At 33.6% G+C, this 16217-nt stretch overlaps 1 long non-coding RNA gene across 1 annotated transcript; it reads left to right on the top strand.

Annotated features, from left to right (window-relative positions):
* The first annotated feature begins 12734 nt into the window (after positions 1 to 12734).
* Positions 12735 to 15725, top strand: LOC128293981 (uncharacterized). The gene is made up of 2 exons (XR_008284147.1): positions 12735 to 12819; positions 15526 to 15725. It is a non-coding gene; the product is annotated as an uncharacterized LOC128293981 (long non-coding RNA).
* Positions 15726 to 16217: the final 492 nt, after the last annotated feature.

Raw genomic sequence — 16217 nt, 5'->3', positions numbered from 1 at the left:
ATGATATCCGGCTAAGCCCAAGGCAATTGTGCAAATTGTGATATCCGGTTAAGTCCCGAAGGCCTTTGTGCGGGTTACCATAACCGGCTATGTCCCAAGGCGTTTGAACGAGTAGCTATATCCGGATAAACTCCAAGGTATGTGATTCGAGAACTTTGAACTTGCTGGAAAATTTTTAGTTAATGCCCTTGTGAAATTCCCAACAACAAGGTATGTTTTGTGTGTGCTTCAGACACTATGAGTAAGTGCGTATGAATATTCGCTCTAATGATAAATGAGCTATCGGCATTAACTAGGTCGTTATTTGTGTATGAATATAAGAGTTGGGATTGTGAAGTAAGCATGTCTTTGAGAAATTGTGCATATGAATTATTGTTTAGCTACTTGAATGCTATGCTTTGGTTGTGTGTATATTATGGCTCAAACTTACTAAGCATAAATTGCTTACTCCGTTTCTTTGTTTCTCTGTTTATAGATTTTGCTCGTTAGCGATCGGATTCGGGATCATAGAAGTTGAAGTCAACCACACTATCAAAGCCCTTTTTGGTACTCCTTTAGTTGAGTTTTGGATATGGCATATATAGGACTACCCTCGGTTGTTTTTAAGTACTTTGTGATGTATATGTGTGCAGCCATGCGAAAATGGTTCGTAAAAGTGGAGTACGGAATTTGACCATATGTGGTTTGTAATTATATTTGGTTTCATGATGTGATTATGGTTTGGAATGAGAGAGTTGGTCACATGATCAGCCATTGGAATGGCTAAATATGATCATATGTTGGACCTAAGTATGACTAGACTATAGTTGGTCCATGGGAACTACAATATAGGTAAAGCCTACCTTAAAAACAGATGCTGCCAGCTGCAGTGACGTGGATGTGGAAAATCACCAAAATTTGTAGGAATGGTGTTAAATAGTGAATAAATTATGAGATCGAACCTTGACGAGTCTATTTTCATATGAAAGTAACGAAATGATCATATGAACAGTATACCGAGAGATATTAAAGTTCTCGTGAGACAGGGCCAGAACGGTTTGTGGGTCCCCTGTCGCGACTTTGAAAATTTACCATAAATTATCCAGAATGAATTAGAAGTCATGCCTTATATGTTCAGATTCCTTTTTGAGTCTAGTTTCATTAGAAACAAACGGCATCAGTATTGAAACCCTGTATAGAGATATATTCAAGTTGTAACGCGCGAAGGTCAGTGTAGTCGACCCCTGTAACATGGGTGACTTTAACTAATAAACTGTACCAATTGGCCCGACCAAAAATTATAGAAATAAATCCATGGAAGGATATATGAGTCTAAATTCAGGAAAAATTTACAGAATCAGTTTCCGAGTTTTGAAACTCGAGATATGATTTTTAAGGTGACAGTGACGCAGTTTTTCCAGCCTGTCTGGAAATGCCAAATTGGTCGGTGCTTTAAGAGGACTTGGCTCGTTAACCCCTCGCGTCCGACACCGGCGATGGTCTTGGGTTCGGGGTGTTACACTTTGATTTTAATATTTTTTTTCCTTTCCTCCATTGCTGTTGTCACCCACACCTCCCATTTTACCATCTCTTTCTTCTTCTTTTTGAATCAAGATTGTGCACCATCCCCTTTAATCTATTGCTTCCATTTGTCCTCATCTAAATCAGCACCAAATCTGAAATCTTAAACACCAAGATCGATCCTAAACATTGCCAAGAAAGTGGCATTATCGTTTCTCTGAACTAGCTTTGGTAAGATCTCTTCTTTCTTCAATTTTTTTTTTACTAATCTTGCCAATTAAAAACCTAAATTTCAAATTTTGGAATTTGGGAGAATTTTAATGATTTTAAATATATTTTTTCAGTTTTTTAATGGGTCTTTAAATCGTCTTTAAATCTGTCCCAAGTTCAAATCCCTTCTCTAGCAAATAATTTATTTTTTTGACAAAAACCCCCTTGTTTTAATGTCTGTGTTGTCCAAGCCTAGAAAACCTAGGTATAAGTACTATTTTTTTACAAATAATCAGCCTTTAATCCTCCTCCTCATTGCTCTAGACAGTCCTCTCCTCCTTTTATTCTCTTTGATTTTAATTTTTTTTTCCTTTCCTCCATTGTTGTTATCGCCTACACCTCCTTTTTTACCATCTCTTTCTTCTTCTTTTTGTATCAAGATTGTGCACCATCTCCTATAACCTATTGCTTCCAGTTATCCTCACATAAATCAGCACCAAATCTAAAATCTTGAACATCAACATTGATCCTGAACATTGCCAAGAAAGTGCCATAATCGTTTCTTTCAACTAGCTTCGGTGATAGCTCTTATTTCTTCAATTTTTTGATTAATCTTGCCAATTAAAAACCTAAATTTCTAGATTTGGAATTTGGGAGAATTTTGATGATTTTAAATATATTTTTTTAATTTTTTAATGGGTCTTTAAAGCGTACTTAAATTAGTCCCAGGTTCAAATCCCTTCTCTTGCAAATAATTTATTTTTTTGACAAAAACCTCTTGTTTTGATGTGTGTGTCGTCCAAGCCTACTAAACCTAGGCATAAGTATTATTTTTTCACAAATAATCAGACTTTAATCCTTCTCCTCATTTCCCAAGTCATTCCTCTCTTCCTCTCATTCTCTTTGATTTTAATGTTTTTTTTCTTTCCTCCATTGTTGTTGTCGCCTACACCTCCCCTTTTACCATCTCTTTCTTTTTCTTTTTGTACCAAGATTGTTCACCATCTCATTTAATCTATTTCTTTCGTTTATCCTTATCTAAATCAACACCAAATCTAAAATATTGAACTCGAAGATCAATCCTGAACATTGCCAAGAAAGTGACATTATCGTTTCTCTCAACTAGCTTGGGTAAGAACTCTTCTTTCTTCAATTTTTTTATTAATGTTTCTAATTAAAAACCTAAATTTAAAGATTTTGAATTTGGGAGAATTTTAATGATTTTAAATATATATTTTTCAAATTTTTAATGGTTCTTTAAATCATATTTAAATTAGTCCCAAGTTCAAATCCCTTCTCCTGCAAACAATTTAATTTTTTTTGACAAAAACCCCTTGTTTTATTGTGTGTGTCGTCCAATCCTAGTAAACCTAGCCATAAGTATTATTTTCTCACAAATAATCAGCCTTTAATCCACCTCCTTATTGCCCTACTCATTCATCTCCTCCTCTCATTCTCTTTGATTTTAATGATTTTTTCCTTTCCTCCATTGTTGTTGTTGCCTACACCTCCCATTTTACCATCTCTTTCTTTTTCTTTTTGTATCAAGATTGTGAACCATCCCCTTTAATCTATTGCTTCCATTTGTCCTCATTCAAATCAGCACCAAATCTGAAATCTTGAACTCCAAAATCGACCCTGAACATTGCTAAGATAGTGGCATTATCGTTTCTCTCAACTAGCTTGGGTAAGAGCTCTTCTTTCTTCATTTTTTTATTCATCTTGCCAATTAAAAACCTAAATTTCTAGATTTGGAATTTAGGAGAACTTTGATGATTTTAAATATATTTTCTCAGTTTTTAATGGGTCTTTAAATCGTATTTAAATCAGTCCCAAGTTCAAATCTCTTCTCCTGCAAATAATTTAATTTTTTTTGTCAAAACCCACTTGTTTTAATGTGTGCGTCATCCAAGCCTAGTAAACCTAGGTATAAGTATTATTTTATCACAAATAATCAGCCTTTAATCCACCTCCTCATTTCCCTACTCATTCATCTCCTCCTCTCATTCTCTTTGATTTTAATGTTTTTTTCCTTTCCTCCATTGTTGTTGTCACCCACACCTCCCATTTTACCATCTCATTCTTCTTCTTTTTGTATCAAGATTGTGCACCATCCCCTTTAATCTATTGCTTCCATTTGTCCTCATCTAAATCAGCACCAAATCTGAAATATTGACCTCCAAGGTCAATCCTAAACATTGCCAAGAAAGTGTCACTATCGTTTCTTGGAACTAGCTTTGGTAAGAGCTTTGCTTTCTTCAATTTTTTTTTACTAAACCTTCCAATTAAAAACCTAAATTTCAAATTTTGTAATTTGGGAGAATTTTGATGATTTTCAATACATTTTTTTAGTTTTTTAATTGGTCTTCAAATCGAATGTAAATCAATCCTGAGTTCAAATCCCTTCTTTTGCAAACAATTTAAATTTTTGACAAAACCCCCTTGTTTTAATGTGTGTGTCGTCCAAGCTTAGTAAACCTAGGTGCAAGTGCTATTCTTTCACAAATAATCAGTCTTTAATCCTCCTCCTCACTGCCCTACTCATTCCTCTCCTCCTCTCAATCTATTTGATTTTAATTTTTTTTCTTTTCCTCCATTGTTGTTCTGGCTTACACCACCCCTTTTACCATCTTTTTCTTCTTCTTGTTGCATCACGATTGTGCAACATATCCTTTAATCTATTGCTTCCATTTTCCCTCATCTACATCAGCACCAAATCTGAAATCTTGAACTCAAAGATCGATCCTAAACATTGCCAATTAAAAACTTAAATTTCCAGATTTGGAATTTGGGAGAATTTTGATGATTTTAAATATATTTTTTCAATTTTTTAAATGGGTCTTTAAATCGTATTTAAATTAGTCCCAAGTTGAAATTCCTTCTCTTGCAAATAATTTAATTTTTTGACAAAACCCCATTGTTATAATGTGCGTGTCGTCCAAGCCTAGTAAACCTAGGTATAAGTATTATTTCTTCACAAATAATCAGCCTTTAATCCTCCTCCTCATTTCCCTATTCATTCCACTCCTCCCCTCATTCTCTTTGATTTTAATGTTTTTTTTCTTTGCCTCCATTGTTGTTGTCATCTACACCTCCCATTTTACCATCTCTTTATTTTTCTTTTTGTATCAAGATTGTGCACCATCTCCTTTAATCTATTGCTTCCATTTATCTTCATTTAAATCAGCACCTAATCTGAAATCCTGCACCCCAAGATCGATCCTGAACATTGCCAAGAAAGTATATTTGTCGTTTCTCTCAACTAGCTTGGATTAGAGCTTTTCTTTCTTCATTTTTTTTTATTAATCTTGCCAATTAAAAATCTAAATTTCTAGATTTGGAATTTGGGAGAATTTTGATGATTTTAATTTTTTTCATTTTTTTAATGCGTCTTTAAATCGTATTTAAATCAGTCCCAAGTTCAAATCCCTTCTTTACAAATAATTTAATTTTTTGACAAAAGCCCATTGTTTTAATGTGTGTGTCGTCCAAGCCTAGTAAACCTAGGTATAAGTATTATTTTCCTTTAATCCATCTTCTCATTGCCCTACTTATTCATCTCCTCCTCTCATTCTATTTGATTTTAATGATTTTTTCCTTTCCTTCATTGTTGTTGTTGCCTACACCTCCCATTTTACCATCTCTTTCTTCTTCTTTTTGTATCAAGATTGTGCACCATCCCCTTTAATCTATTGCTATAATTTGTCCTCATCTAAATCAGCACCAAATCTAAAATCTTGAACTCCAAGATCAATCCTAAACATTGCCAAGAAAGTGGTATTATCGTTTCTCTCAACTAGCTTAGGTAAGAGCTCTTCTTTCTTCATTTTTTTTATTAATCATGCCAATTAAAAACCTAAATTTCTAGATTTGGAATTTTGGAGAATTTTTATTATTTTAAATATATTTTCTCAGTTTTTTAATGGCTCTTTAAATCGTATTTAAATCAGTCCCAAGTTCAAATCCCTTCTCTTGCAAATAATTTAATTTTTTGACAAAAACCCCTTGTTTAATGTGTGTGTCGTCCAAACCGAGTAAACCTAGGTATAAGTATTATTTTTTCACAAATAATCAGCCTTTAATCCTTCTCCTCATTGCCCTAGTAATTCCACTCCTCCTCTCATTTTCTTTGATTTTAATTTTTTTTTTCTTTCCTCCATTGTTGTTGTCACCTACACCTCCCATTTTACCATCTCTTTCTTCTTCTTTTTGAATCAAGATTGTGCACCATCCCCTTTAATCTATTGCTTCCATTTGTCCTCATCTAAATCAGCACCAAATCTAAAATCTTAAACTCCAAGATCGATCCTAAACATTGCCAAGAAAGTGGCATTATCGTTTCTCTGAACTAGCTTTGGTATGAGGATCTTCTGTCTTCAATTCTTTTTTTTACTAATCTTTGCAATTAAAAACCTAAATTTCAAAATTTGGAATTTGGGAGAATTTTGATGATTTTAAATATATTTTTTCAGTTTTTTAATGGGTCTTGAAATCGTATGTAAATCAATCCCCAGTTCAAATCCCTTCTCTTGCAAACAGTTTAATTTTTTGACAAAACCCTCTTGTTTTAATGTGTGTGTCATCCAAGCCTAGTAAATCAAGGTATAAATTTTATTTTTTTACAAATAATCAATCTTTAATCCTCCTCCTCATTATCCTACTCATTCCTTTCCTCCTCTCAATCTATTTGATTTTAATGTTCTTTTTTTTTCCTCCATTTTTGTTCTGGCCTACACCATTCCTTTTACCATCTCTTTCTTCTTCTGTTTGTATCAATATTGTGGACCATCTCCTTTAATCTATTGCTTCCATTTATCCTCATCTAAATCTACACCAAATCTAAAATCTTGAACTCGAATATCGATCCTGAACATTCCTAAGAAAGTGGCATTATCTTTTCTTTCAACTAGTTTGGGTAAGAGCTCTTATTTCTTCAATTTTTTTTTTACTAATATTGCCATTTAAAAACCTAAATTTCTAGATTTGGAATTTGAGAGAATTTTGATTATTTTAAATATATTTTTTCAGTTTTTAATGGGTCTTTAAATCATATTTTAATCAGTCTCAAGTTCAAATCCCTTCTCTTGCAAATAATTTAATTTTTTTGACAAAAACCCCTTGTTTTAATTTGTGTGTCGTCTGAGCCTAGTAAACCTAGGTATAAGTATTAATTTTTCACAAATAATCAACATTTAATCCTCCTCCTCATTGCCCTATTCATTCCTCTCCTCCTCCCATTCTCTTTGATTTCTAATGTTCTTTTCCTTTCATCCATTGTTGTTGTCGCGTACACCTCCCCTTTTACCATCTTTTTCTTCTTTTTTTGTAGCAAGATTGTGCACCATATCATTTAATCTATTGCTTCCATTTGTCCTCATCTAAATCAACACTAAATCTGAAATCTTGAACTCAAAGATCAATCCTAAACATTTCCAAGAAAGTGCCATTATCGTTTCTCTCAACTAGCTTGGGTAAGAGCTCTTCTTTCTTCAATTTTTTTATTAATCTTGCCCAGTAAAAACTTAAATTTCCAGATTTGGAATTTGGGAGAATTTTGATGATTTTAAATATATTTTTTCAATTTTTTAAATGGGTCTTTAAATCATATTTAAATCAGTCCCAAGTTCAAATCCCTTCTCTTGCAAATAATTTAATTTTTTGACAAAAACCCTTTGTTTTAATGTGTGTGTCGTCCAAGCCTAGTAAACCTAGGTATAAGTATTATTTTTTCACAAATAATCAGCCTTTAATCCTCCTCCTCATTGCCCTAGCCATTCCTCTCCTCCTCTCATTCTCTTTAATTTTCTTTTTTTTTTTTCCTTTCTTCCATTGTTGTTGTCGCGTGCACCTCCCCTTTTGCCATCTCTTTCGTCTTCTTTTTGTATCAAGATTGTGCACCATCTCCGTTAATCTATTGCTTACATTTGTCCTCATCTAAATCAGCACCAAATTTGAAATCTTGAATTCCAAGATCGATCCTGAATGTAACACCCCTAACCCATATCCGTCACCGGAATAGGGCTACGAGGCATTATCGATCAATTACAACATACAACATACATTTCTCATACATGAATCCATTATCGCATAAACATTAATCACATTGTCACTTATAAGGCTCTATGAGACCTTAAAACATGCTTAAAAGAGATTCGAGACTAAACCAATAACATTTGAAAACTTTGGGAAACTCATAAACTTTTCAAGCATACAGGGATCACACGCCCGTGTGAAAATAGAGCATACCTATTGACTTGCACCACATGGCCGAAGACACACCTGTGTACCGTGGCCGTGGGAAAATTGGAGGGTATACTAACTTGGGTCACACAGCCGGCCACACGCCCATGTGCCAGCCCATGTGTCATACACGATTAGTAGACACGCCCGTGTGTCTAAACTGTGTAACTCTCTAACTTGTTTTAACTAAGTTACAGCAGTCACACGGTCGAAACACACGCCCGTGTGCTCAACCGTGTGGGGCGAAATTAGGCTTAGTTTAAGCCACATTTCTCATCCTCCTCAAGCATACCTATACCACATCATTTCATACCATTTCAATACATTCAAAGGCAGCCAAAGCATGCTATTTTATACATATTTCATGCCATTTATAAACCATTCATTCAACCCCTAAAATCATAACAAAAAACATACCATATCAATATGTCATAACTAACATTTTTCACCTAACTTACTTACATATATTCTCATCATATTATCAACTAATTCATGCCACCAAAACATATCATTTCATCATCTCAAAATCAATCCACAACATGCCATCTTCCAAGTAATAATAACCAATTAACATCTAGTTAGATGAGCAACTCATAACCATCACAAGAATCATATCAAATATGCCAAAACACAAGGCAACTATTACCACATATAACACTTATCAAACTCATAAATCAAGCCAACTTAAATGGCTAAATACATACCAACATTACATCATTTCACAAGCCAATACACATGGCTAATATCATAATTCAAAACTTATCATCAACTTACTAGCCTATACATGTCATATACCATAATTACAAAGCATCCAAAAATATCAACAAGTAGTCGATAGTGTGATGACAGTTCCTGATGATCCCCGAGTCCGAGCTAGCTTCTATAATCTATAAAATAAGGAAAGAACATACAAAGTAAGCTTTAAAAACTTAGTAAGCCATATACAAATAAAATTACCACATGAATTAACACCATTTCCATTAAATAGGCAAACTATGAATAAGCACATATAAGTTCACAAACCTTTCTCAATGTATACATATTCAATGTCACATGTGAATTCATTAAATACTTCCCTTTTTAATACTTGTATGAATTTCGTACATACCTAAATCACTTAACTCGTTCACACATTCTTTCTCGACTTGACTTTGCCCGATGAACCATTTGGAATCATTAAGGATACTCTGAAATGACATATAGCTTGTATAATGTCATGTCCCAGATATGGTCTTACATGTTATCACATATCGATGTCAATGTCCCAAACATGGTCTTACACGAAATCATATAACGATGCAATGTCCCAGACATGGTCTTACACGTAATAGCAATATGATGCCAATGTCCCAGACATGGTCTTACACATAATCTCATCTCGTTAATCCTAATGTCATGACATTCGTATCCTATACTATTCTTGAGGTTCGTACGGGACTTTCGGATATCATAACTTCGTTGGTTCTTGCTCGTATTTACTCGTTCGACATACGTAGCAATTCAATGACAAATAAACATTTATAAATCAATTTAAAGGTATTTATTTGCATATGAACTTACCTCGTAGTCGAAATAGAGGGACTGGATCGACTATTCAATAACCTTTGGTTTTTCCCGATCTAAATCGATTTCTTTCGTTCTTGATCTATATAAATTCAAAATTTACTCATTTATTCATCAAATCATTCAATTTACTCCACAAACACATATTTGGGCATTTTTACACTTTAACCCCTAAAGTTCCACACTTTTACAATTTAGTCCCTATTTCACAAATACACAAAATTCACACAATTTAATCGAAATACATACTAGTCGAATTTCATAGGGACCCCTAGCAACCCATATTTTTAATTTATTCACACATTTAACCCCTCAATATACAATTTTCACAATTAAATCCCTAACTTGTATTTTCTTCAAAAATCACTTGATAAAACATGAAAATCTATCATTTATCTATCATTTTTCATCATCAACTATCACAAAACTCATGAATTCATCAATGGAATTTTACAAAATCATCATCAATTTTAAAATTTAGGGCATGGGCTAGCTAGAACACGAAGTAACGATTAAAAAAATATAGAAATCATTAAAAACCGAGCTCAAAACATACCTTAATCAAGCTATATGCTACCCGAACCCTAAAATGCTCTCAACCTTCTTTTCTTTCTTCTATTTTGGTTGTAAAATAAAGAAGATGACAACCAATTTCAATTTTTTTTGTTTTATTATCTTAATACATAGTTTACCATTTTACCCTTGGATATTAAACCATTTAATCATCAAATATAAGGCCATTAATGTCCATTAATAGTATAAATGGCATAATAAAATCATAAGGACCTTTGGTTTAATAACCCATAGCAATTAGACACTCTTAACTTATAGCATGCAACTTTTACTTTTTACGCGATTTAGTCCTTTTATCAAATTAAGCGTTTAAACGCTAAAATTATTTCACAAAACTTTCACACATATATAATCACATGCTGTAAACACATAAAATAATATTAAAATAATTTTTTGACCTCAGATTTGTGGTTCCAAAACCACTGTTCCGATTTACCTAAAACCGAGCTGTTACACTGAACATTGCCATGAAAGTGTCATTATCGTTTCTCTCAACTAGCTTTGGTAAGAGCTCTTCTTTCTTCAATTTTTTTACTAACTTGCCAATTAAAAAACTAAGTTTCCAAATTTGGAATTTGGGAGAATTTTGAAGATTTTAAATATATATTTTTTAGTTTTTTAATGAGTCTTTAAATCGTATTTAAATCAGTCCCTAGTTCAAATCCTTTCTATTGCAAACAGTTTAATTTTTTGACAAAAACCCCTTGTTTTAATGTGTGTGTCATCCAAGCCTAATAAACCTAGGTATAAGTATTATTTTTTCACAAATAATCAGCATTTAGTCCTTCTCCTCATTGCCTAGTCATTCCTCTCCTCCTCTCATTCTCTTTAATTTTAATGTTTTCTTTTTCTTTTTCTCTATCGTCGTTGTCGCCTACACCTTCCATTTTACCATCTCTTTCTTCTTCTTTTTGTATCAAGATTGTGCTCCATCTCTTTTAATCTATTGATTCCATTTATCCTCATCTAAGCCAGCACAAAATCTGAAATCTTAAACTCCAAGATCGATCCTAAACATTTCCAAGAAAGTGTCATTATCATTTCTCTCAACTAGCTTGGGTAAAAGCTCTTCTTTCTTCAATTTTTTTTATTAATCTTGCCAATTAAAAAACTAAATTTCCAGATTTGGAGTTTGGGAGAATTTTTATGATTTTAAATATATTTTTTCAGTTTTTTAATGGGTTTTTAAATCATATTTAAATCAGTCCCAAGTTGAAATCAGTCCCAAGTTGAAATCCCTTCTCTTGCAAATAATTTAATTTTTTGACAATAACCCCTTGTTTTAATGTGTGTTTCATCCAAAACTAGTAAACCTAGGTATAAGTATTATTTTTTCACAAATAATCAGCCTTTAATCCTCCTCCTCTTTGCCCTACTCATTCCTCTCATCCTCTCTTTCTATTTGATTTTAATGTTTTTTTCCTTTCCTCTATTGTTGTTGTCGCCTACACCTCCCATTTTATCATCTCTTTCTTCTTATTTTTGCATCAAGATTGTGCACCGTCTCCTTTAATCTATTGCTTCCATTTATCCTCATGTAAATCAGCACCAAATCTAAAATCTTGAACTGCAAGATTGATCCTGAACATTGCCAAGAAAGTGGCATTATCGTTTCTCTCAACTAGCTTGGGTAGGAGCTCTTCTTTCTTCTATTTTTTTTATTAATCTTACCAATTAAAAACCTAAATTTCCAGATTTTGAATTTGGGAGAATTTTTATGATTTTAAATATATTTTTTCACTTTTTTAATAGGTCTTTAAATCATATTTAAATCAGTCCCAAGTTGAAATCCTTCTCTTGCAAATAATTTAATTTTTTGACAAAAACCCTTGTTTTAATGTGTGTGTCGTCCAAGACTAGTAAACCTAGGTATAAGTATTATTTTTTTCACAAATAATCAGCCTTTAATTTTCCTCCTCATTGCCCTACTCATTCCTCTCCTCCTCTCATTCTGTTTTAGTTTAATGTTTTTTTCCTTTCCTCTATTGTTGTTGTCGCCTACACCTCCCATTTTACCATCTCTTTCTTCTTCTTTTTGTATCAAGATTGTGCACCATCTCCTTTAATTTATTGCTTCTATTTATCCTCATCTAAATCAACACCAAATCTGAAATCTTGAACTCCAATATTGATCCTGAATATTGCCAAGAAAGTGTCATTATCGTTTCTCTCAACTAGCTTGGGTAAGAGCTCTTGTTTCTTCAAATTTTTTTATTAATCTTGCCAATTAAAAACCTAAATTTCCATATTTTGAATTTGGGAGAATTTTGATGATTTTAAATATATTTTTTCAGTTTTTAATGGATCTTTAAATCGTATTAAATCACTCCCAAGTTCAAATCCCTTCTCTTGCAAATAATTTAATTTTTTGACAAAAGCCTATTGTTTTAATGTGTGTTTCATCCAAGCCTAGTAAACCTAGGTATAAGTATTATTTTTCACAAATAATCAGTCTTTAATCCTCCTCCTCATTTTCCTAGTCATTCCTCTCCTCCTTATATTCTATTTGATTTTAATTTTTTTTCCTTTCCTCCATGGTTATTGTCGCGTACACCTCCCCTTTTACCATATCCTTCTTCTTCTTTTTGTATCAAGATTGTGCACCATCTCCTTTAATCTATTGCTTCCATTTATTCTCATCTAAATCAGCACCAAATTTGAAGTCTTGAACTCCAAGATCGATCCTGAACATTGCCAAGAAAGTGTCATAATCGTTTCTTTCAACTAGCTTGGGTAAGGGCTCTTCATTCTTCAATTTTTTGATTAATCTTGCCAATTACAAACCTAAAATTATAGATTTGTAATTGTGGAGAATTTTTATGATTATAAATATTTTTCTTCTACTTTTTAATGGGTCTTTAAATTGTATTTAAATTAGTGCCAATTTTAGCCACCATGGGTGGTGGTGCGTGTGCCTATGGGCAAGAAGGGGGCAGTTTTGTTCCTTAAATATTGCCCACTTATTTCCAGACTTAAATTGTGTACTTAAACCTTCTTAATCAGCCTCAAATCACATATTTATTAGGGAAAAATGTTCTTGATTGTAAATTTTCGGGAATCCTGTGAATGTTGGCATAGGTTTAATTATGTTAGTGGGCCTCTAGAAAGCCCAAACTTAAGATAGATCCCGACAATTTTAGTTAATTTTTGTTCCATAAGAAAAAGGGGGTGAAATTATGAAATAGGACCTATGTGAAAATGTTTGAAAATGCTATAGATTAAATTGAAGTGGCCAAATAAATAGGAGTGCAAAATAGGAGGATTTGCATGACAAACCTTCCATTTTACATGAAGTGGCCAACCATCATGTTGTTGTAGACAAATTGATACAAATTGATAATAGGTTAGGTAAATGTTCCATGATAATAGGTTAGGTAAATGTTCCATGATAATGGGTTAGGTAAATGTTTCATGATAAGAATTTCATGTCTTTTGTATTAAAGAATTAAATGGATGAAATATGAAGTTTTATTAAAAGAAAAAGGGGTGAAAAGAACAAAGTTTTGTCCATCTTTGTTCATCATAGCTGAAAGTTAGAGAAGAGAAAGGAGAGGAGAAAGCTCTTGAGTTTTCGGTCATTAGGAGGAGGAAAATTGAAGGTAAGTTCTTGGTACCTTGCTTCTTATTTTGAGGTTCATGAGTTCATCTTGATTCTACCTTAACTCTTGAAGCATATTTTGGTTTTTAATTGTGTTGTGAGCATTTAGTCATGAATTAAAATGAAGGAAATGGTTGTTGTTTCATGTTCTTTTGATGAAAAATGGAAGATAGGTGAAGTTGAGCCAAACAAATGAGCATGCATGTGCCTTAGATGCTAAAGGGAAAAATCGGCTAACATGTTGTGCTGTAAAATGATGAAATGGAGATTATACTTAAGTAAAATCATAGATATGTGATGATTGATTGGTGATATACATGTTTAAATAACATGCATGCAAGGTATGTGTGAAAGAGTGATTTGGTAATAAATCTGCTTGGGACAGTAGCAGTAACGTGACTTTGGAAAATCACCATAAATTGTGCGAGATGAATTAGAAGCTGAATAAATTATGTAATTAAAGCTTATTGAGTCTAGTTTCTAATGAAATAAACAAGAACATATTTTGAATTCTGTACAATGAGAAATTTGATTCGTAATTATGAGTGGTCAGATTAGTCAAACAGTGAAACATGGGAAACTTTGAGAAAAATCTGGTATTGATTGGCTAAACCAAAAATTCTGAAAATTTTATGGATAGAAGATATATGAGTCTATTTTCAGGGAAAATTAATAGAACTTGATTTGGAGTTTCGTAGCTCCAGTTATAAATAATTTAGTGACTGTTGCTCAGGAAGACAGCTTGCAGTGAAATTATGATTATGTGGTAAACATTGACAAAAATTTGTTAATGAGTTGCTTATTGATTTCTTATAAGCTTACTATGATCTGTAGGTGTGGTTGGCCAAATATTGTAAGGGGTTAATACGTAGTTTGTATTTGAATAGTTAGATTAGCGTGTTAGTAATCCAATTGTAGGCGGTTCGTGTGTGGATCTCGTCAGCATATCGTCCCAAACAGGTGTGTAACTAACACCCTCTTTCTTAGTCTAGATCGGCAAAAGTCGAAAAGCTGAAATGCCGAAAATCGGTATTTTGTAGATTTGCGAGTGTGCGAATGCTCGTGAGGTAAATCGATTAATGTTTTTGGTAAGCTGCAATGTTTGGACTGCAAAGTGCATGATTTCTGTGCCATCGATATTTTTGGGCTTAATGGGCCAAAATTGGAATGATGGGCCAACGGACCCAATTCGATAAGAACCCTCGGTACGTGATTCTGTAGTACGTGAAAGGTAGGAATATGCATGAAAAACCCTAAAATAGATAAATTACTGAAATACCTTTAAAAGTAAAAAATTTACATTTTTACCCCTAGGAGATAAATTACCGAAATACCCCTAGGTTAAATTGACTTAAATGCATGTTTGATTGTTGTTATTTATGCATGTCATGTTGTTATTATCGATGCATGGGATGGGATATTGACGGAGGAAGTCTGAAAGTGGCTTGTCCACGTCATTGGAGGCTTTGTCTCAATTCGTTAATCGAGCGAAAGCAATCTTTGCAATCTGTGGAGTGTTAAATTTGGGTGGGTTGAGCTATCCCCACATAGAGTGTATGGCTGGTACGGGTGGAGTGTAGTGGTTGGTGGGTTGAGTAGTCTCCCAAATGGGCTTGCATATATTATTGATGTTGCATGTATTTTGAAATGGGCCTATGGGCCATCTTCATTATCTGAATAAGGGCTAAGGCCCGGTTTATTATGTCTGAAAAGGGCTCGGTCCAAGACCACATTACTGAATGGGCTTAGGCCCAATAGGCTTGAGTGACTTGGGCTTTGAATGGGTTTTCCTTACACACTGAGTTTCCCCAAACTCACCCCTTTTATTTTCATCCACGCAGGAAATCCCCAACCATAGTGGGCTTGGAGCTATGAGGGAATTAGGAGTGGCCACCCGTTCTAAAAGTTTGATTTTCTTCTGGTGAACTGGACATCCTTTTATTTACGTTTGAAGTTTTTGGGCTTTTAAATGTAAAAAGGCCGCTTAATTATTTTTGATGGTTTTAATATGTATTACTAAGATAGGTAATACTTATTTTAACTGTAGAAATTGGATAGCTTTAGGGCGCGTTTTCAAAAACAACAGTTGATTTCAAAATAACACGACAACAAGCAAAGCTTCTGCAATAAAAGTTATTTTTCCAAAATTAATCACTTTTCCTAAAAATGACTTAATCAAATCGGTTTCCTAGAAATATCCATGACGTTAAGGTGTGGCAATGGCGGTATGCATGTCTAGGATTGGATCCGAAGGGAGCTTGGTACTTAAGCAGTCCGATGGACTCACCACCTCTTTTCCGGTTTCCTACGGTGCCGACTTCCATTCACTTTAACCCTTAATGAATTAATCTTTTGAACATCAAGTACGATTTTCTGGACTTAGAATGAAAATTTTTTTTAATGTTTTTGATGTGGCATGCCGGATCCAGCCATAACTTCTGGGCCGAGTTTGGGGTGCTACATTGATCAATTGGTCATTCGAATCTCACAAATCGGGAAATGTAAGTGTGATTAAATGTAAACTAGTTTGTTA

The sequence above is a fragment of the Gossypium arboreum genome, chromosome 1 (assembly GCF_025698485.1).
Source record: "Gossypium arboreum isolate Shixiya-1 chromosome 1, ASM2569848v2, whole genome shotgun sequence".
Taxonomy (NCBI): Eukaryota; Viridiplantae; Streptophyta; class Magnoliopsida; order Malvales; family Malvaceae; genus Gossypium; species Gossypium arboreum.
The sequence above is the reverse complement of the archived record's forward strand: the minus strand, read 5'-3'. Positions and strand labels throughout refer to the sequence as shown.